Here is a 23258-nt window from a genome sequence, read left to right as displayed (position 1 = left end):
TAAGAGACTCAGACAGTGGTCACTACTGCCAACATTTATTGAGTGCTCACCATGTGCCAGGCACTTTCTAAGACTTTAAAATACTGAATCATTCAATTCTCATATGAATTACATCTATTATTATCCCCATTTTACAGATGAAGAAACTGTTAAATAATTTATTTAGGGCCACACAGTAACTGGTGACACTGGCAAAGGACTCCAGGTAGTTTGGCTTCAGAATAAGCATGTAGAAGGTCTATAATGAAGTAGTGTGTAGCTGGTACAACATGCAGTGAACCCTAAAATCAGTAAGGTGTGAGAAAAATCCAGGTGGGCCTTGGAGAAAGTAGGTTTTTAGTTAAATGTTAAAATATAGAAGCAGGCTCTACTTTTGGGGAGTATGGCAAGGGTAAGCCAAAGTCCCAGTTGTAGGCTTCCTATGATTCCCCATGATCTTGAGGTGGGTGCTGCCCTGGGGAGTGACTGTGCAGATTTTTTCAGTATTGAATGACTTTAATTACACCGTGGCAATAACACTCATTGTATGGAGTGTTGTTCACTTCCAATGGAGAGATGTTAAAAGCTTTGCTTAAAAGCAGTGGCCAGTTCTCCATTGCTCTGAGAAGATTCCTGATTTAGAATTGTAGCAGGGAGTTATTGAAATAAATTTAGAAATTTACTAAGACAAAACAACAATAGATAAGACAATATTAGGGCCAGAAAGACACGTAGGGATTCAGGACTCAGGGCCAACTTTGCATATAGGTATTTTCTGCAAATTATAAAAAGGTGTCCCTTCTTCTCAACAGTTAGCGTGATGAGGGGACTATAGGAGGGATTTTAGCATCAGGCCTATAGGGTCCTTTAGCTAACTTTGCATTAAAAATGGTTTCCTTCTATAGATTTAATATAATCCCTATCAAAATTACAATGACATTTTCCACAAAAATACAAAAAACAATCCTAAAATTTGTATGGAGTCACAAAAGACCCCAAATAGCCAAGGCAATCCTGAGAAAGAAGAACAAAACTAGAGGCATCACATTTCCTGATTTCAAACTATACAGCAAAGCTATAGTAATCAAAACAGTATGGTCCTGGCATTAAAACAGATACATTGCTCAATGGAACAGAGTCAGGAGCCCAAAAATAAACCTTTGCATATGCATACATATAATATTTGATATGGAAGCCAAGAATATGCAATGAGGAAAGGACAGTCTTTTCAATAAATGGTGTTGAGAAAACTGGATGGCCATGCTTATTATGTAGAAGAATGAAATTGGACCCTTATCTTATACCACTCAGAAAAATAAACTTGAAATGAATTAAAAAGTTAAACATAAGATCTGAAACTGTAAAACTCCTAGAAGAAAACATAGGGAAAAAGCTCTTTGACATTGGTCTTGGCAATAATTTTTTTGATAGACACCAAAAGCGCAAACCACAGAAGCAAAAATAAACAAGTGGTACTACATCAAACTAAAAAGCTTCTGCACAGCAAAAGAAACAATCAACAAAATGAAAAGCAACCTATGGAATGGGAGAAAAATATGTGCAAGTCATATATCTGATAAGGGGTTAATATTCAAAATACATAAGGAACTTATATAACTCAATAGCAAAACCACCAAACAACCTGATAAGAAATGAGCAGAGGAACTGAATAGTTTTCCAAAGAAGACATACAAATGACCAAGAGGCACATGGAAAGGTTCTGGACATCAATAATCATCAGAGAAATCTAAGTCAAAACCACAAGTAGATCACCACACACTTGTTAGAATGACTATCATCAAAAATCTAAGAGATTGCAAGTGTTGATGAAGGTTTGGAGAAAAGAGAGCTCTTGTGCACTGTTGGTAAGAATGTAAATTGGTATGGCCACAATGGGAAATAGTATGGAGATTCCTCAAAAAATTAAAAATAGAACTGCCATATGATCCAGCAATCCCACTTCTGGGTATATATCCAAAGGAATTGAAATCAGGATCTTGTAGAGATATCTGTACTCCTATGTTCACTGCAGCATTATTCACAATAACCAAGATATGGAAACAACCTAAGTACTTGTCAATGAACTGATAGATAAATCAATGTAATATATGTATAAATCACATATATATATATACATATATATGTGTATACACACATACATATACACACACATACATACAATGGAATACTATTCAGCCATGAGAAAGAAGGAAATTCTGCCATTTGTGACAACTTGGATGAAACTTGAGTGTATTATACTAAGTGAAATAAGTCAGACAGAGAAAGACAAATACTGTGTTATCATTTATATGTGGAATCTAAAAAAGCCAAACTCAGAGAAACAAAGAGTAGAATGGTAGTTACCAGGGGTTGATGGTGGGTGAAATGGGGAGATACTGATCAAAGGGTATAAACTTCTAGCTATAGGACAAATAAACTCTAGGGACATAATGTACAGCATGGTGGTTATAGCTAATAATACTGAGTTATTTACTTAAATGTTGCTAAGAGAGTAAATCTTAAATGCTCTCATCACAAAAAAGAAATGGTAATTATGTGATGGGATGAAAGTGTTGGCTAATGCTATGGTGGAAATCATTCTGTAATTTATAAGTGCATCAAACCAACATGTTGTATGCCGTCAACTTACACAATGACATATGTCAATTATATAAATAAAGCTGGAAAGGGGGTGCCTGGCTGGCTCAGTCAGTAGAGCATGGCAACTCTTGATCTCAGGGTCATGAGTTTAAGCCCCACGTTGGGCATAGAGTTTACTTAAAAAAAATAGATAAATAAATAAAGCCGGAAAGGAAGACCAAAGAGCAAACAACAACAACAACAAAGTAAAAATTCCTTCTCACCAGCTTCTCTTAGTAAGAGAAGTCTGCTTCTTATTTCCAGGCAAATCAGGAAGAAAAAAGACATTGAACTGCCTATCTCAAATTTCCACAGTATTTCTTCTGGCTCCTCATGGTTTTCCTGGGCTCTTGGCAATGGAGGAAGAGCAAGAAAAACTCCTTCTTTACTATTTAACTAGCACTTGGCCTGGCAGCTGGCTCCTAAATTCCTGCAGATTCTTTCAGCATGGGATATCTGCTAGATCCTTGCTTTTACACCTAATGGATTCCCTTATCAACCAGCTCTAACTGATAGATGACAGAATAAATAGTTGGACTGGATCTTTAAACATGATTTAATATGGAGACCGTTACTTTATAACTCCAAACCAGCAAATATGGCCTGACAAGTACACATGTCCTTATGGGCACAATAGTAGCTACTGAATGCTGCAGGTCACATGCTATAAAGTACTTTATACAAAACAAAAAAATAAATGAACATTGATACATGCCAGAATCATACCAAACTCCTGTATAGGATTTTCTTGTTTGATCCACATAAACCATTCTCAGAAGTAGGTAATAACACTATCCCTATTTTCTTATTCAAGGTTATAGAGTTAGGAAGTATATACATGGGGATTTGAACCCAGGTAGCCTATCTTTAGAGCAAGAGCCCCTAACCACTATACTACTCTTATTGTCTGGCTTTGAAACCAGGGCTTTAAATATCTGGTGCATATGTTGTACCTGCAAGATTCCTTCTGGTGCTGTGTATATATTTGTCCTTCTCTGCTTGCAGATTATCTTCCTCTGAAATGTTTTTGCTTCTTTTCTTTTTAAATGGGGCTTAAAATGATAGGATCAAACTGCCAGAACTCAACTTTAAAATTGAATTTAAAGAGATCATAATAAGAGTTTTAAACAGTGATAAAATGCTTTTTGCATAGTATATAAAAGTAAGAAAGCATCACACCTAATGGATGATATAGAAGTGGCATGAAACAGTAGGCAATGGTGAGTGCATTAATGTAAAAAATGCCAATGAATCAAGAATCAAGAGTAATGGAAGGCTGGAATTCAAGAAAACAGTCCTAACTCTGTGCATTCAGCCTTAGGGTGCAATTTTGTCACAGGAATAGTTAATTGCAAGAGGCGTTTTGAGAGCATTCACTGATTGCCTTCTTTTCTGCCTGGAGTGTTGCACCATTCTCTCCTCTACCAGTCAGATAGTATAGCTGTTAAGTACAGCCTGAGTGAAGATCATTTCATAAGAATGGAACAGAGTATTGTGCAGGCTCTGGAAGTGGATTCCTAAAACTTGACTGAGAACTCAGGGAAGATATAAAAGAAATAGATAATGTGCTCTGCTTTGGGGACTTGACAACAGCAGATTACAACTGAGAATTACAAGTTTGGACCTGACATCATGACAACATGATTATTACCTTGGTTGTTGGTGTTAGACATGTCATAATGATTCTTTTTACTTTGGGAGGATAAACAGACACAAATAAGGGGGTCAGAAAGGGGAGAAAAAGTGCTTACTCAAGTTCTGTCTAAAAAAGTTAGGCAAAGATTTGTTCTTATAACTAATCATGCCATATGATCCAGTGCCAAGAATCCATATGAAGCCATCAGTATTTCTTGTTTCTGAATTATCAGGAAAAAAATTTGACTTAGTTCCTGCCGTTCTTCCTCTGATTCAATATTTATCACTCGACACCATATTTAACTGCTGCTTTAGCCTTAGTTGTATCATCTGTTCCAAAAGATCTCACTATAGGTGTCAGCCATGAGAATGTGCCTTGGCAGACCTCAAACTGCAGGGTGTAATTGACCAAGTGCTCTGGCCACTCACCCTGAAATCCACTGTTGCATCTGAGCCCAGACCCTGTTTCCATGACTGCCTCCAGTCCATGACCGGTTGGCAGGGATACTAAGGCAGGCCAGTTCCTGGGTGACCTGGGCCAACTTTGGATTCAAAGTCTCTCCCGTGGCCTTCCTGAACATTCTAGGCTGCACTGCAATCTATAATGCTTTCTCCCGACTTTCTCCCCCCTGCCTTTTTTTCCACTCAGAAATTTCTATTAATGAAATCCTTGAACTTTTTATCCCATTTTAGCATCTACTTCTCAGAAAATCTGGATTAACATACTGCAGTATAGAGGATTTTCCCTCTCACAATCCCAAACGTTTTGCTCACAGGTTTGGTGGCTTATTTTAAAATATTCTAGCTGATGAGTTTGTTTATATTTTCTGTACCGATTGGACATATTTTAAAACAGTATTATAGGTTGACCAAATAAGTTCTGCTGCCCTGTGAATTTGCCTGAATTAAAATTGTGAACCCGAGAGACAGTGATCGTAACTCCTATGAAGCTGTGTTTGCAGGTACCGGGCTTTAGACATGGTTGGATCAAACGACCCAAACTTTGTGATCAGAATACCACCTCTGTCTCTCTCAAATCTGCTTCCCTCTGCATTGATTTTGTTTTCTTCTAAGGTATACTCTCCCTGAAGTGAAAACAATGTCCTCTTATAGCTCTAGACTTAGATCATCTCATTGTGAATAATTTCAGTGAAATGAGAATACCAGTTTCCCTATGCTCCAGCAAATCTCAGGTATGACTTTCCTCGTTCCAGTTTGGGTCATGTGCCAGGAGCATGGGGTGCTTTTTAGCCAGGTCTGAGTTATGTGTTGACCTCTGGAGCTGTGTAGTGAGCGAGCAGGAGGGATAGTTTTTCAAAGGAAAGTTTTAAGACACTCCAAAACAGTAGCAGATATCCAATACTGACGTTATGAACCCAATACAAATTTCAATACTGCTCTCTTTGAACAGGTAATAAGTCCTAATTTATAAAATGACCTGTAAATACTGCTATAACTGCTCTCTTTGAACAGGTAATAAGTCCTAATTTATAAAATGACCTGTAAATACTGCTATAAATAATCTATTTTGAGTTTTACAACATCCTGTGAGTACTACCTTTATTTTATAGATGGAAAAATGAAAATTTAGATATTAAGGGATTTGTTCAGGGTCGTAGTTGTCAGTAATAAAATATATAAATTTATTTATTTATACTCCACTTTCAAGACATATAATAAAATAGAAAAATTGAAGTGAGTAAAATTTAAAAAGTTAGACTAGAAGGTACAAGAGAAATAAAACTTAGACTAGAAGGTACAAGTAGAACATGGAAAATATAGTGCTCTATGTAATGAATTTGGGTTACATATTTAGGTATAATCTTCTAGGTAGACAAAGTAAAATGAGGAACATAATAAGAAAAAAAATCAGCTCACAATGGGTGTAAAGCTTTTTCTGGCTATAAGATAAAAAAATATTTATTATGTGGCACTTTATATAGGATGCTTTAGTGAGTAATAATCTCAACAACATCTCTCTAGCTATTGCAACTTTTTTTAGCTATTACAGTTTTTAATACTATTTCTTATATTGTCTTTCACTGGAAGCCAAGAGTCTGAAGCCAAAGTGTCAATCAGTAAAAGCTAGTCCTAGTGGAGGACAGGATAATGCATACCTATATACCTATATATCACATTATGTATTCAGATACATAAAAGATACCAAGCATATCACAAATTGCATTTCTGTTGTAATATATAGGAAGCTACTGATAAACTCTTTGTTCATGACAGAATTTGGTATTCATTTTTGACTCAAAATTTAGTGCCTTTCCTGTAGTACCTTGCTTTAAATATATTTTTAATACTGTTAAAGGAATAGAGGCAAATCAGAAATAAAATTCCATTAATAAACCATGTAGTCAGATATAAGTCCATTAATTTGTAATTCTGTAAATTACAATTTACTGAGAAAATTGACCTAGTGACCCACATTTGATTTTGCAATCAATGTTTACTGTCCATGCGTATGTAAGCACATAATTAAATCTTCTTACATTTATTGGATCTGATGTAACTCTTTAACAAAATAAAAGAATAATGGTTAATTATAGCTTAGTGTAGAATTATTTTATAAGTAGATCTTACAGTTAAGCCTCTGAACTTTTGCCACTAAAATGTCATTGAATTCGAAGTAAGTCGTTTCCAAAGAAATTGCAAGGGAGCAAATCCCACCATTAAACTCTTCTTTCAGAGAGTAGTATCTGTTACATGTCAAATAACCTTATACAATTAGAAAACTTACTATAATGTTTTATTTTTGTGAAGAATGTAAATTGACTCAAGCTCATTTATTATAGAAAATAAATTATCTGTTAAAAATATCCTAGTTTGAGTACACTAATATGGGCTTTGGAACTAAAAGGTATTTTCTGTTGTGCTTTCATGTCTTTGTGGTAACTTAACTATTCCTAGTAAGGTGAACCTCTCCACTATTTAGAAAGGAGCGAAGGAAGGAAGGAAGGATGGAAGGAAGGAAGGAAGGAGGCAAAGAAGGAAGGAAGGAAGGAAGGAAAAGAAGGAAGGAAGGATGGAAAGAGATAATAATTACTATCCCTTGCTTCTTTTACCTATACATTACTATAGCAATGTTCTCAGGGCTTGAAGGATGTCTGCTCCCTCTTAATATGACATTTGTCTTGAGAAACTGTACTAAACATGCATGTGGGAAAGAATGCATCAGTAAATAATGTCAGAGAAGAGGTGAGCTTTTGTCAGGAACTTATCTAACCCCAAGGCATATCATTAAAATTTCCAATATAGTGGCAAAATAATGATAGCTTAGCAGTAACTTTGTACATGATGTGATTTTAAGATTTGAGAAATATATTTTTATGTCTGTATGAGAATATATTATTCATATATTTATGTATTAGCAATATATGCCCCCAAAGAATTCTTTAGTTGCATCATGTTTTTAAGGTTGTAGTTTCCCATACTCATTTACATCTCATCCAAGTGATTTTTTTTTGTAGAAACTGTATAAGTATTATGAAAAATTTATTTATTTATTTATTAAGATTTTATTTATTTATTTGAGAAAGAGAGAGATAGAGCACGAGTGGGGTAGAGGGGCAGAGGGAGAGGGAGAAGCAGGCTCCCCACTGAGCAGGGAGCCCGATGTGGGGCTCCATCCCAGGACCCCGGGATCATGACCTGAGCCGAAGGTGGATGCTTAACCGACTGAGCCACCCTGAGACCCCTGTATTATGAAAAACTTAAAATAACTGTCTTTTTAAGTCGTTATCAAGTTTTCATTCTTTTCTAATATTGCTAAGCAGAATTAACTGTTTCCTTCTCTGTGTCTTCATTGCAGTAGGTTCACACCACGAGGCTAGCATTTGTCCCGTACTGCAGCTAAGGAACACCTCAAACTGTAAGGTCATTAAGGTCAGGGGCTGTTTTGCTCATCTCCCACTCCCAGTGCTTTTTAGAGCATCTAATGTATGTTATGACTTCTACCTACCTACCTATCAATCACAACACTTAAAGGAGAAATTTATAATTTATATAACAAAAGATTTCATTTAGAATGACTAAATCATCTTTACAGAGTGACAACCACATGTAGTTAAGTTAGGCCAACCACAATGGGATTCTTAATTTATAGTTCCTTCTTACTGAGGAATTAATAGAAACATTTTAGGTGTTTAATAAATATCTCTTTCCTGATGTATTCTAGAGCATCTTTTTTCTTTCTATTGTATGCTAATTTCATCTTTTTCTTATTTCCTACATAGCTTTGCTCTAGGCTAGCACTATTCAATAAAGATATAAAGTGAGCCACAAAGGCAAACCACACATGGAATTTTAAATTTTCCTAAAGCCATGTTAACTTTTTTTCATGAGGTAAAATTAATTACCATTATCTGGTGATTTTTTTAAAAAAAGATTTTATGTATTTGAGAAAGAGAGAGAGAGAAAAAAGGGGCACAAGCAGAGGGAGGGGCAGAGGGAGAGGAAGAAGCAGACTCTCTGCTGAGCAGGGAGCCCGACACAGGGCTCAGTCCCAGCACTCTGGGATCAGGACCTGAGCCGAAGACAGATGCTTAACCAACAGAATTACCCAGGCACCCCCATTATCTGATGATTTAATGTTGAACCATTTTCTTCACAATGATTTAGTTGCATCTTGTATTCTTTTGTTCCTCCTTTTGGCATTTTTGCTATTAATATTTCTTAATTATTGAGTACTACACGAAAGTATGGTTTTAGAAAACGTTGGTACATGTTAGCTAATAATGACATTAATCAAAGTGGCTCAGCTAAAAACTACAAGTGACAAGGAGAAAGCATCTACTTTATAAGATTAAATTTGGTTAATTAATTTTGGTTAGTTGTCCAAATATAAGACAGTTGAATTTTTAAATACATTAGATATTAACCAATAAACATGGATTCAAACTTTAACCATAATACTGAGTGCTTCATTTTTGGTATGATTATAAAACGAAAGCAACAGCTCTTGTTTTTGGATGCAAGTCTGAGCTTATATTACCCTTTGGCTCCTAAATAGCTCGTGTAGAATAATATTGCAATAGTGTAGTGGATTTTTGCTGACTTATTACTGTGAATGGGCGTACTTTGAACTGTTTTCCAGAAGTGGTGGAAAATTTACATGCCCTCTCATTTTGAAGAGCAAAATTCTCCCACAGATTATGTAACAATGGACACAGATGTGTGGAAATATTGATCCCCTCAGTCACTAAAGCAGCTGGGTTGTGCCTGGGGGGTGGCCCAGAGCCTTTGGCTGTCACCTCAGCTAGGAGCAAATTCATCCATTATCCCAGAGTATCTTGTAAATATCATTTTCTCTGTGAGCCAAGATTTTGGTAAAGGCTCTGTCATAATCTGTCACAGTAGATTCAAATCTCATTTCATTTTTAAAAATAAATAAGACCCTACTCAAGTAGAAAATGTGTTAGCATGTCAAACAAATACTGTGTTTCCCCCCAGTATCCCTTTTCATAGTTAATTGTGTCTTCTGAGTTTTCAGGTTTCTAAGTGCAATTTAATTTACCTTTCTTTTCTCCTTAAACCTACTAAATTAGTATTTCTCTACTTTTAAAAATCATACACTACTGTTAATGATTAAAAATCCTCTTTAATATTTTTTGAGATAAAAAGCAAATATTTTAAAACTAGAAATCAGTCAAAACAAAGGGTAAATAGTTATTTTTCACGCGATGCGTGTTTCCCCCGATTTTGATACATACCTTGGGGATATAGGCTCTTTAAAAAAATCACTAAAAAATGCTTTAGTTTTGAAATGCTGATAAACCAAGTATGAACAAATGGCACATTGTTATTTGCTCAAGGAGAAATAATTTCAAATATCATCAGTTCTTATTTTTTATTAGTCATCTGGTATTTCCATTCTTCACTAACGTGTTTTAAGTGTTACGTTCCTAGTGTTGCAGTCATTGAGTGGATCTTAAATACCGTGAAAGAGGTGCTTCATAAATACCTTACTTGAAAAGAGGTGCTTCATAAATACTTTACTTGACTTAGTGAGATATAAAGAAGGAAGAAAGACACTTAAGGTCATATAGAGAGTTACTTAGAACCTACAGTCATGTATCTATTGTTGTCCCTGGTGTCATGGAGAGCCCATTTTTTATTTTCTATCATTCGCTTAAAGCCTTTGAGTATGACCAGGCCGATGGATTTAATGATAATGTCTTACAGGGTGTTCATGTTAGCATCACATTAGAGATGGGTTCTTTTTAAAAAGCTAAAAATATTCCTTGAAATCTTCCCCCAAAACCTGCAACTTAATGGAACAAAAGCTATAATAGCAGTATTTAAAATATTTGGCTGCTCAATATTTGCGTGGTAGTGTTTCTGTTAGAAACATTTTTTTTTTTTAAAGATTTTATTTATTCAATTGAGAGAGAGAGAGCATAAGCAGGGGAAGCAGCAGGCAGAGGGAGAGGGAGAAGCAGGCTTCCCACTGAACAGGGAGCCCAATGTGGGGCTCCATCCCAGGACCCTGGGATCATGACCTGAGCCGTAGGCAGACACTTAACAACTGAGCCACCCAGGCGCCCCTGTTAGAAACATTTTTTTTATCATAAACATTACTGAGTTATAGGTCATCATGAATATTTTTCTAAGTTTATGAAAAATTATGGGACTGTCAAAGTCAATTTATATAATAATCAAATTTCTTGATTCTCTGATGTACATCTTTTTCTTTTTATCTGTAAAACTAGTAAGGATTTCCTTTAAAAAAGGAGCAAAATGATTAACTTGATATAAAAGAGGAACCTGTAAGAAATGAACTTAGATGGCCAAAAATTTGAGTTGAATTTATTGAAGTAAATATCCACAGGTTTATTGCATAAGCATTTTGAGTTATCTTGTTAAATGATACTAACTTTCCAATCAAGGCCATGCTTTAAAGAAAAAAGAAGTTCCTTTTTTTTTTCTCTTGATGAAAGGTCAAGACATGACTATCTTTAGCAACACATTTGAAATTTATTTCTACTTAAGGAATTTACATACATACGGGTCATCCTCATTAAACCTGGCAAGTGTGCTTTGCCTTGAAGCCAGCTTTTCCAAGAACTCATTTTCAAAGATGTAAGTCTAACTCCGAAATCCTTGAACAATAGACTACAGAAGATTAGGTTAAATTTCCTTTGTATAGGAGTAGTTTATCATAGAGCAAAACTTCTAAAAGTTCTCCTTATATCTCTTCATCTCCCTAAAGTTTCACATTCATAATAATTGCTAGAAACCTCTCCTGTCCTTTTACACAATCTCCTCACCAACACATTGTCACCATCCACTTCTTCCTCACCTCTTCTCCTGAGTCCTTCCAGTTGTCTAAAGTCCCGTTAGTGAGTTTATTCATTCATTCAGCAAGTATTTATTGAGCACCAACTATGTGTCTGACACCATCCTTAGGACTGGGATGGAGTAGAGAACTCTTACCCTCATTTTACCTGTTAGGACTTTTTTTTAAGATCCAACTCAAATTGCTTTATCAAATAGGCAAATAAGAAAAAAAAAAAAAAAAAAAGACTGATGGTTTATGTGACCAAACAGACATGTTTGGTTCAGAACTCAAAAGATACCCTCAGAATCTACTTTTCTACTCTGCTTCCTCTCGATTGACTCCCTTTTCATGCTGTACCAGTTGGTCTTACAGAGCTTCAAGCTCACAGCATAATAATACCCAGTCCAGGATAAGAAATACTCCCTTCCCTGATGCTGCAAAGAAAATTTTAAAATTGAGCTTATCGATCCTCTTGTGTCTGGTGCCCCCTCCAGAGATGACCAATGTGGCCGGGAGATGGAATGTGTTGCTTGGTTAAGCCTACAGCATGCGTTGCTCCTGGGTCTTAGAGCAAGAGTTTGTTTTACATGAAGCAGTTTTGCTGAGAATGTGAAAGGGATAGTTGCCTGGAAGGGAATGAATGTGAGTGCATTCTGGGTAGTCAAAAGACAGCAGTCCCTGTGGCTCTTCTAGTGTTTTCCCCTCAAGGACCTAATCTTCCCTTCCCATGTTAATAAACGATATCATCTATCCTATTGCATGTGAATTTTTAGCTTCATCCACTCTAATTTCATACTCAATGCAGGAATTTCTTTTCCTGTATTCCCAAGACATTCAAACCTTCATTGGAGGATCACCAGAGATAAGATTTCACTGCCTGGAGAGGTAGCCTGACTGCTGGCTCTCTAAGCCATAAAATCAGGCCTCTGCTCATTTTCTACTCTACTTAGCTTGATGTGGAGTTACAAAAAAAAATTGTGAATGCTTAGAATAGATAGTTCGATTATTCTCCAATTATAACATCCTTTAAAAACTTGCATATAAACAAAGATTGCATATGACTAATGATTTAACTACTCAGGCTAATATGACCAGAGGGTAAAATTTAAAGTTGTAATGGATTTTGTTTCCATTGGCTCTTATCTTAAAGGATAATTATTCAAGCAGAGCTTTCTACTATGATTAGTTGGCAATCTATGATAATATTTATGGAGCCTTGAATTCTGGTGACATTCAAGTTTGAGAAATTTAAATATAATTTTATGTACTAAGACTGTGCTTAAGGAAGAAGCTATTAAATATAAAAACAGGCTTGACTGTAAATTACGCATCTTTAGTTTCATTTTCCTCGGTTTCATAACTGGTTTGTGTATAGACTCTCATGTCTGAAAATGAATCCAAATGTGGAGAAAACAATATTCTAATATTTTTAGAAAGGTTGCACTGACAACACAAAGAGATAAAATAATGAAACTCTCAGATAGCAGTTGTGTGGCATAGGCTCTGACTGCCAATCTCTTGAGTCAAGCATAAGAAGATACCAAGGATAATACCTATGTGGACAGAAGATTAGTAATTTGATTCTCTGGCCCTAAATGTTTTGGAAGGCACTTCCAAATATTGAATTCCTTGTGAGGAGCTTTAAGGCCTTAACACATATATAACACCTGCTATTCATGCACATCAAACAATTCTAAGTTGTTAGTACTTTTGGATAACAAATGTAAGATGTTAGAATCACTAATTCCAGATGGAACCAAGAGAGTAAATGATTTTCCTATGGTAATGCTGAAGTTCAAGGTAGAGTTCAAGGAATAAACTCAAGGCTAACTGCAGGAAAGACTGTTTTAATCCTTGCCTTCACACGGGAAGAGATTTATATAAGAGCACAGATGAGGTTTTATCTGTTCAGCCATAATGCAGCCATATTGCAGCTTCAGGAAGAGTAGCTCATAGAAGATGATTCTTGAAGAGGCAAAGCCTGTAAGAGACAGGCCTCCTTTCCTTATAATGAGCTGCTAAAGATATGCTGAAGTGTATATATATGTATATATATGTGTATATATATATGTATATATATATATCAATTAAACCGTTTATCACTTGTACTTTGCTTTTCTAAATAAGAACCAATTGCATAAGCAGGTACACAAAGCGGGTATGTTTCTTTCTCTCCTAACAATGGGCGTCACGTTCATGAAAATGCGTTCAGCTTTAAGCACCTGTCTAGGCATTTCATGTAGATGATGAAAGCTAATATTTGTAAATCTGCCCAGGGAAATTTCCATATCTGAAAATCAATAGCACAGGCTTTATTAATTCAGATATTTAGCATTTTTGGTCACATTAGGTTGTAAAGAAATATTATAAAAGCATTTATTTATACTTCTTTTTTTTAAAGTTGTTTTTTCTCAGCAACCTAATCATCACCTTCTATCCTTTGGAAAGTGTTTTAACAAAATACGAATAAGAAATTGGTTATATGGGGATATGACACACTCCCTCAGGAAATGTTTCAGAGGGTGTTTTTGGGTCTTTATTGGGTGTTACAATGATTGGGGGTCCAACTGGCCTTTAATGCTGGGATGAAGAGGGCTAGATGTGCAGTGTGCAGGACAGCCCCACGCAATGACGAATTGTCCCATGATCCGTGCGACTTTCCAGTGTCTCGCAAGTAAGAGACCTTTATATTTTGTCTTGGTTTTCATGAATTTTTTAGGAATGCAATTACTGTGTAAGTAGAAGAGAGATTTTATACAATGTTTTTATGTTTTCAGAGTTACTAGGGATTAGTAAAGAGTACAAAATATATTACTGAAGACAGTATCACTTCTGGAATTTGAATTGCTAAAATGGATCATTCTGCATTTATTGAATACATGTTAAAAGAACCTCTCTTTCTCTTTTCTATCCAACTCTGAATATATTTTTTTATCCCTAATTTTAAAATGACAAATACAGAGCAGAAAGTTTGACAATATTCAATTGAATATTGCCTTTTCTTTTTATTTATTTATTTATTTATTTATTTATTTATTTGAGAGAGAGAGAGCAGGAGAGGGGGAGGGTCAGAGGGAGAAGCAGGCTCCTTGCTGAGCAGGGAGCCCGACGCGGGACTCAATCCCGGGACTCCAGGATCATGACCTGAGCCGAAGGCAGTCGCTTAACCAACTGAGCCACCCAGGCGCCCCTGAATATTGCCTTTTCTTAAATCCAATTTAATTTATTATAATTGAGGGCAAACATCTGCCTTCCTTTTCTAGAGAGCCATACCTGAAAATTTAAATAAGGAAATGCATATTATTTTACTGTGTACATGAAATTTTATTTCTCCTTTATTTCACAGTTGAAGCATTGTATTGATTCTCTGAAATTATATATGTAGGTATGTTGTATTATTTCTAAATTTCACTCCATGGTAGTAAAGGAGGGTGATAAAAAGATTTATTATTAAAAGTATGTATTGCATTGGATAGGATTAAAAACCACTCAGTAGATCTGACTACCAAAGTGAGATGCCAAAACAAAATGCCAAATTTTCAAAGAAAACAAACCTTTGCAATACTTTTCGACACCTTAGTCGTTGCAAGAATTTAAAAGTAATGAGAATGTGGAGGGTGGGGAGAATTTGTAAAGAAAAAAAAAGTTGTCTTTCAAAACAGCCTTGAGGCCTCCACAGCACCATTTCATGTTCTACTTTAGCCTATAGGATCACTAAGGATTCCAGCAGGTGAGGTCTGTGTGGAGTGGACCATGAATGGCATGGTGTCTAAGGACTAGGGGAAGGGGTGGGGAATTATAAACCAAAAGTAATGGATTTGTCCCTGTCAAAGAAGCTGCCTCCTTAGAACCCACAACTATACCCAAGAGAGAAAGTCAGACTCAGAGTGTAAGCTGTCTAATCAGGCAGGTAATGTCCTAACTCCTTCATTTCATGTCCCTCTTCTACTCTAATCTGGGGCTTGAGAGTGAGGGAAGAAGTAAGTGGGGACATAGAACAGAGCAAGCCCATACTCTTTCCCTAAGACCAGTGACAGTCAACCATAGGCCTCTGCTGGGGGAGGAAGAAGAAAATTCTCATCTAGGAGTGAAGACTGAAGTATTGATGAATACATTGGATTGAACCATCTAATTCTGAACTGAGACTTTTTTTTTTTTACTAAAAGTGACTACACGGACCATCTATTATATCAGAGTGAGTCAGTAAGCAATGAGGCCTGATTGAGACATAGATTTCACCTAGAAGGAAAGGAAAAATTTCCCCTACTGAACAAATTTTAAGGGGACTCTCAGGACAAAAATATCTGGTAACTTCCCACAAGTCATAAAATAAATTAGGCAAAAACCATGCTCCAGGAATAGCCTGTCCCCTGCCCCCTCCTCCTTACGTTTATTCTTCTGAAAGGGCTCATACTCACATGCTATCTTTATCTCTTCTCAGATGTCCTTATATCTGTCCTTTACATTACACCTTGGTGAGATTATATCAGCATACCTGTGCTTTTAGTATCTGTAACTGTAGTAGAAAAAGCCTGCCTCCTGTTGAAGGATCTTTAGTCTCCTTTTCAGGAAGTAGAAGAACTGTTTGAAAATTGATTTATTCTAGCAACATGTGAACGATGGTTCAATGATAAAAATTTGTAATCGGTTGTAAAGGAACAACACTTCTGTGTGTCCCCTCTTCTCTCAGTGCTTTGGTACAATGCTTCTTCCCTTCTGACACCAAATGTGTGGGGTTTCCACACATCAAGCAATTCTGTGATACAAGTTGGGTGTCCTACAATTTAACTCAATTCTGACACTATCTACCTGGAAATAGCATCAGATCCCACAGGTGAAGGTCTCAGTCCCACAAGACTGCCTCCCACCCCCCACCCACAACTTCAGACATTGATCCCAAGTACAGATTGTTACCCTCACTTCTGACCCATTGGCTATAAATTGGAGGTTTCTATAACCCCTTTTGGGAGATCAATTAATTTGGTAGAGTGGCTGAAAGAATTCGGGAAAACAGTTCACTTAACTAGATTACTATTTATTATAAAAGGGTATAATTAAGGAACAGCTAAATGAGGTGATACTTAGGGCAAGGTACGGGGAAAAGGGCATGAAATGTCCTCCTTGGGCATGTGCCACTCTCCCTGCACATCCATGTTCACCAACCCTGGAAGCTCTCCTAGTTCCATCCTCTGGGTTTTATGTAGGCTTAATGATTGATTAAGTCATCAACCATTGGTGATTTAACTCAATCTCCAGCTCCTCTTCCCTCCCCAGAGATAGGGGAGATGGTGAGGGAGTGCTTAAAATGCCAACCTTCTTTTTCTTTTTTTTTAAAGATTTTATTTATTTATTTGACACACAGAGAGAGACAGCTAGAGAGGGAACACAAGCAGGGGCAGTGGGAGAGGGAGAAGCAGGCTCCTGGCTGAGCAGGAAGCCAGATACGGGGCTCAATCCCAGGACCCTGGGATCATGACCTGAGCCAAAGGCAGATGCTTAACGACTGAGCCACCCAGGCGCCCCTAAAATTCCAACCTTCTAATCAAGGTTGGTTCCCCTGGCAACCAAACCACCACTCTTGGGTTACTTAGGGACTTTCCAGAGATCACCTCATTAACATAAACTCAGGTGTGGTTGAAAGAGGCTTATTATGGATAATAAAAGACACCTTTATCCTTCTAATCCCTTAGGAAATCCCAAGGATTTTAGGAGCTTTGTGTCAGGAATGGGAGGAAGACCGTCAATATATTTCTTTTTTTTTTTTTTTTTTTTAAAGATTTTATTTATTTGACAGAGAGAGAGACAGTGAGAGAGGGAACACAAGCAGGGGGAGTGGGAGAGGGAGAAGCAGGCTTCCCGCTGAGCAGGGAACTCCATGTGGGGCCGTGACCTGAGCCGAAGGCAGCCGCTTAACCGACTGAGCCACCCAGGCGCCCCCGTCAATATATTTCTTATAAAGCACAGTATCATATCTATCCTTGACTTTTTTTTAAAAAGATTTTATTTATTTATTTGACAGAGAGATAGAGAGCACAAGTAGGCAGAGAAGCAGGCAGAAGGAGAGGGAGAAGCAGGCTCCCCGCAGAGCAGGGAGCCCGATGCGGGACTCCATCCCAGGACCCTGGGATCATGACCTGAGCCGAAGGCAGCTGCTTAACTGACTGAGCCACCCAGGCGCCCCTCTATCCTTGACTATTAATTAATGTATGTTTTGGATGTTTCAAAGTATTGGAAGGGAGTAACTTTAAGGGATTATTCATAATGTGTTAATAATATGTCTGAGGCAATAAAGAAGAGATCTAGCCATGCGATGAATTTGAACTCCTATATCTGTGGAAGAGAGCACAGCCAAATATATCAAGGTCTAGTATTAAGATACTCTCCATTTATAATAGTTAAAAGAATTTGTTCATAATTTAAATTATGATCACCCACTAACTTAAGAAAACATGAAGTCAACGTAAATTAAGTGGTAAACTGAGACAAGCTCAAATGACCAGAAAGTAAGTTTATTTGGGAATGGCAGAGGAATTGCAATTTAGGAAACACATGCAACTATAGGAGCAAGCTATAGGAGAGTCCATTGAGGCTTTGGGGTGGGCTATATTTACAGGCAAGGGGTGCACAGAAGGGGGAGAGCAGCCAGAGTCCACGCAGAAATTTCATTGGCTTGAGAATGGGGAGAGAATCTTGGCAGATGTTCATTGGTCAGGAGATATGTCTCAGTTTTCTGTAAATCAAGCAATTAATGGAAATCAGTCTTTCATATCTAAAGTTCTATTCTTCTGGGGCACCTGGGTGGCTCTGTCAGTTAAGTGTCTGCCTTCGGCTCAGGTCATGATCCCAGGGTCCTGGGATCGAGCCCCACATTGGGCTCCCTGCTAGGCGGGAAGCCTGCTTCTCCCTCTCCCACTCCCCCTGCTGTGTTCCCCCTCTCGCTGTGTCTCTCTGTCAAATAAATAAATAAAATCTTAAAAAAAAAAAAAAGTTCTGTTCTTCTGAGGAGCGTGCATGAGATTCTCCATTTCATATCCTCCAGTTCTGTTTTAGGTTGAAATCCTTTCACAATGAAATTTTTAGTCTTTAAAAACATGCAGGTTTCAGTAACGAAGCCCCTTAGAAACATGTAATATTAAGAGTTAAGCATCCTGTACATGGCAGCTAGATCTATTAAAAAAAAAAAGATGATTTCTTTTTTTAAAAAGATTTATTTATTTGAGAGAGAGCGAGAGAGAGTGGGCAGGGGCAGAGGGAGAGGGAGAAAGAGTCCCAAGCAGACTCCACGCTGAGAGTGGAGCCCGTTAAGTGGCTCTATCCCATAACCCCAGATCACGACCCCAGCTTAAACCAAAAGTCAGATGCTCAATTGACTGCACCACCCAGGTGCCCAAGGATGACTATTTATTTATTTATTTATTTTTAAAGATTTTATTTATTTATTTGAGAGAGAGAGAGAAATAGCGACAGAGAGCATGAGTGGGGAGGAGAGGGAGAAGCAGGCTCCCTGCTGAGCAGGGAACCCGATGTGGGGCTCATCCCAGGACCCTGAGATCATGACTTGAGCTGAAGGCAGACGCTTAACCGACTGAGCCACCCAAGCGCCCCAAGGATGATTCTTTAAATGTAAATATATTACATTTATATATTACATATATATGATATCTTTGTGAAAAAGTTTAAGCTTTGGGAGTTTAAATTGTGTTACTGAATGCAAGTATGTCCCTTCCATACTAGTTACCATTTAAACAGTCATATCAGTGGTTTAAGTTAAATTATGAACTTTAGGTTAAACATGGAATATTCAACACCATGTAACAGCTCGCGAAACTGACCAAGAAGGAATAACAACTCACAAGGACAAAAGTGAGAGGGAGAGGAGACATCAGCAGATAAAAGATTGTAGCAAGGTTTTAAAAGATGGCAAGTTGGAGGATAAGCAGTAAGTCCTTTACAGAGCAGACAAAACCAAAACCTAAGTGTCCACAGAAGGACAAGCCAACATGAAAGACACCAGTTACTGAATTTACGACCTCTTTGAACAAAGTATAGATAACATCAGCAAATTGGTTAATTAGTTATGTTTGGATTTTTGTTGTCTAGAGAATTTGAGTGCTTACTGTGTGCCAGGTACACTGTTAAGAATTACATATATCATATGGGCAAGTAACTTAATATCTCTGGGTCTCTGGGTTCTAAACTATAAAATGAGGAAGTGAGATTGGACAACTTTGGCCTTTGGACACTGTGATACATTGTATGACTGTTTTCATTATTTGCTGCTCTTCTGTACTGGTCCATCTCTTTAGGGCTCCTACTTTGGAATCTGCTTTTAGCCTCCCTCCAACCCACTTCCTGTTGAGAAGAGTACAGTTCCAGCCCGACTGATGACAGACTTGGCCATATGAATTGCTCTGGCTATAGAAATGTAAGCAGAATGTATAGAGCAGCATGTTAGAGATGCTCCACTCAGATCCCCCTTCAAAAGGAAGGACTTACTGCCTAGGTGGGGAGTGCCACTGGCAGACAGCCTCCAGCTGTTAGGTTCTTTAAGGTCCACCTTAGCCTGAGAGAGCTGCCTCTCCTGCAATCATGACCTTCCCAGGACAGTCTGCATCTTGTACCTGAGTGAGTAGGGAGTATAAAGGGCAAGCAATTTTAGCCTCATTTGGGATACACTGCTGGCAGTGTTTGCTCCAGAGCTCCCCTCTGGGTTGACAAAAGCTTTAACACTGCCTCACCATTTGCTTCTTGTTCTGACCAATCTGCTCCTTCCATTTTCTTTACAGGTGTTGACTTCAGATCACACCATGGCCCCCAAATTCCATTTTAGCATCTGCTTCTGAAGATCCCAAACTGTGACTAATGCCATGTCTGATCTGCAGGTGTGAAAGGCATCGGGTGGTTTGCCTATTGTTGTAGTCCCTCTGCCTCTAGAATTGCATGTCCTGAATAAGAGTTGCTCCTTTAGCTTGAGTTCCAGAATGAACACAACAGGGAGCACAGCCGTAGCCAACCGGCAGCGGGGCTTAAACATGAGCATAAAATTAACCTTTGTTGCTGAAAGATTTGTTGTCATAGAGTGTTTATTGTAGTAGGATGACTTAATGAAAGCTGAATAATAATAATATCTAAGTAAATAATAACAAATAATAAAGACATTAACTGACCCCCCTAAATTTAATAGCAATCTACACAAATATAAGATTATTCATATGGCCAAATCTTTATAAGCCATTCTTAAAATATTATTTCCAAAATTAAAAACAATGTTCCAGTATAACATGACTAAATTAACCTCTATGCTGTATTGGATTTTAAGGAACTGGTTAAGGGTTTGCCTTGTAGAACACCAAATACTTCATAGTTAAAAAGGGCTAGCTGAAGAAGGGTGTCTATATCCAGGCATAAACACTATTAAGTCTCTACTGTTCTACATGTGACGTCTAGCACACAATAAAAAAATTACGAGGCACACAAAAGCCAAGAAATCACAACTCGGTATTAAGAGACAACAGAATCATCCTCAGAAAATACCTGAAGGCTGAAGATATAATACAGGAATAAACTCATCCTGGTAAAATAAATAAGAATTGGTGAAAGAAACTCCTAAAGGTAGTAATACCATCATAGGCATGAGATGACTTGGGGCGGTCATTAAAATTGTCTATTTACTTTGGCTGATATAACAAATAATATAGTCCATGCGTTGGGGGCATGGAAATGTTTAAAATCCTTAGCATAAGTATTTATGGAAAATTTAAGACACTTGGGTTTCCTTTTGGATAAGCACAGAGGAATCCACACTGTTGTTTACATTCCATGTTATAATGGATTAATGCATAGGTGACTTGAAACAATCTATAGCTGTATTAGTTTGCCAGGACTACTATAACAAAGTATCACAGATTGAGGGCCTTAAATAACAGAAACTTGTTTGCTCACAATTCTGGAGGCTAGAAGTCTGAGATCAAGGTTTTTAGCAGGGTTGATTTCTTCTGAGGCCTCTCTCTTTGGCTTGTAGATGTTCATTTTCTCCTCCCTCTGTTGTTCACATGGTCATCGCTGTGTGTGTTTGTGTCTTAATCTCCTCTTCTTATAAGGAGCTCTTCTTTTTTTATTATTATTATTAAGATATAATGTATTATTTGTTTCAGAGGTACACATCTGTGATTCATCAGTCTTACGCAATACACAGTGCTCACCACAACACATATCCTCCCCAATGTCTATCACCCAGCCACTTCCTCCCTCCCACCCCCCCTCCACTCCAGCAACCCTCAGTTTGTTTCCTGAGATTAAGAGTCTTTTATGGTTTGTCTCCCTCTCTGGTTTCATCTTGTTTCATTTTTTCCTCTCTTCCCCTATGATCCTCTGCCTTGTTTCTCAAATTCCACATATCAGTGAGATCATATGATAATTGTCTTTCTCTGACTTATTTCACTTAGCATAATACCTTCTAGTTCCATGTCATTGCAAATGGCAAGATTACATTTTTTGATGGCTGCATAATATTCTATTATATATATATATATATATATATATATATATATATATACCACATCTTCTTTATCCATTCATCTGTCAATGGACATCTGGGCTCTTTCTATAGTTTGGCTATTGCGGACATTGCTGCCATAAACAAGGGGGTGCACGTGCCCCTTCAGATCACTGCATTTGTATCTTTGGGGTAAATACCCAGTAGTGCAATTGCTGGGTCATAGGGTAGCTCTATTTTCAACTTTTTGAGGAACCTCCATATTGTTTTCTAGAGTGGCTGCACCAGCTTGCATTCCCACCAACAGTCTAGGAGGGTTCCCCTTTTACTGCATCCTCACCAACATCTGTCATTTCCTGACTTGTTAATTTTAGCCATTCTGACTGGTATGAGGTGGTATCACATTGTGGTTTTGATTTGTATTTCCCTGATGCCAAATGATGTGGAGCATTTTTTCATGTGTCTGTTGGCCATTTGTATGTCTTCTTTGGAGAAATGTCTGCTCATGTCTTCAGCCCATTTCTTGACTGGATTATTTGTTCCTTGGGTGTTGAGTTTGATAAGTTCTTTATAGATTTTGGATACTAGCCCTTTATCTGATATGTCATTTGCAAATATCTTCTCCCATTCTGTCAGTTGTCTTTTGGCTTTGTTGACTGTTTCCTTTGTTGTGCAAAAGCCTTTTATCTTGATGAAGTCCCAATAGTTCATTTTTGCCTTTGTTTCCTTTGCTTTTGGAGATGTGTCTAGTAAGAAGTTGCTATGGTCGAGGTCGAAGAAGTTGCTGCCTACGTTCTTCTCCAGGATTTTAATGGATTCCTGTCTCACATTTATGTCTTTCATGCATTTTGAGTCTATTTTTGTGTATGGTGTAAGGAAATGGTCCAGTTTCATTCTTCTGCATGTGACTGTCCACATGATAGAGGTTGCATTAAATGTGTGGATTGCTTTGTGTAGTATAGACATTTTAACAATATCTGTTCTTCCAATCCATGAGCATGGAACGTTTTTCCATTTCTTTCTGTCTTCCTCAATTTCTTTCTTGAGTATTCTATAGTTTTCGGAGTACAGATTCTTTGCCTCTTCTTATAAGTCATATTGGACTTGGGTTGGGCCCACCTTAATGACTTCACTTTAACTTAATAACCTCTTTAAAGACCATATCCCAAATACAGCCACATTCTAAGGTAGTGAAGGTTAGGACTTCAACATATGAATATTGAG

General features: G+C 37.5%; 1 pseudogene; it reads right to left on the bottom strand.

Moving 5' to 3' along the window:
- Positions 1-23258, bottom strand: part of LOC116630274 — a 125330-nt pseudogene that overhangs the window by 76077 nt on the left and 25995 nt on the right.

This window comes from Phoca vitulina, unplaced genomic scaffold (assembly GCF_004348235.1).
Source record: "Phoca vitulina isolate PV1807 unplaced genomic scaffold, GSC_HSeal_1.0 scaffold3, whole genome shotgun sequence".
Classification (NCBI taxonomy): domain Eukaryota; kingdom Metazoa; phylum Chordata; class Mammalia; order Carnivora; family Phocidae; genus Phoca; species Phoca vitulina.
Note: the sequence above shows the minus strand (reverse complement) of the source record. Positions and strands in the feature narration are given on the sequence as shown.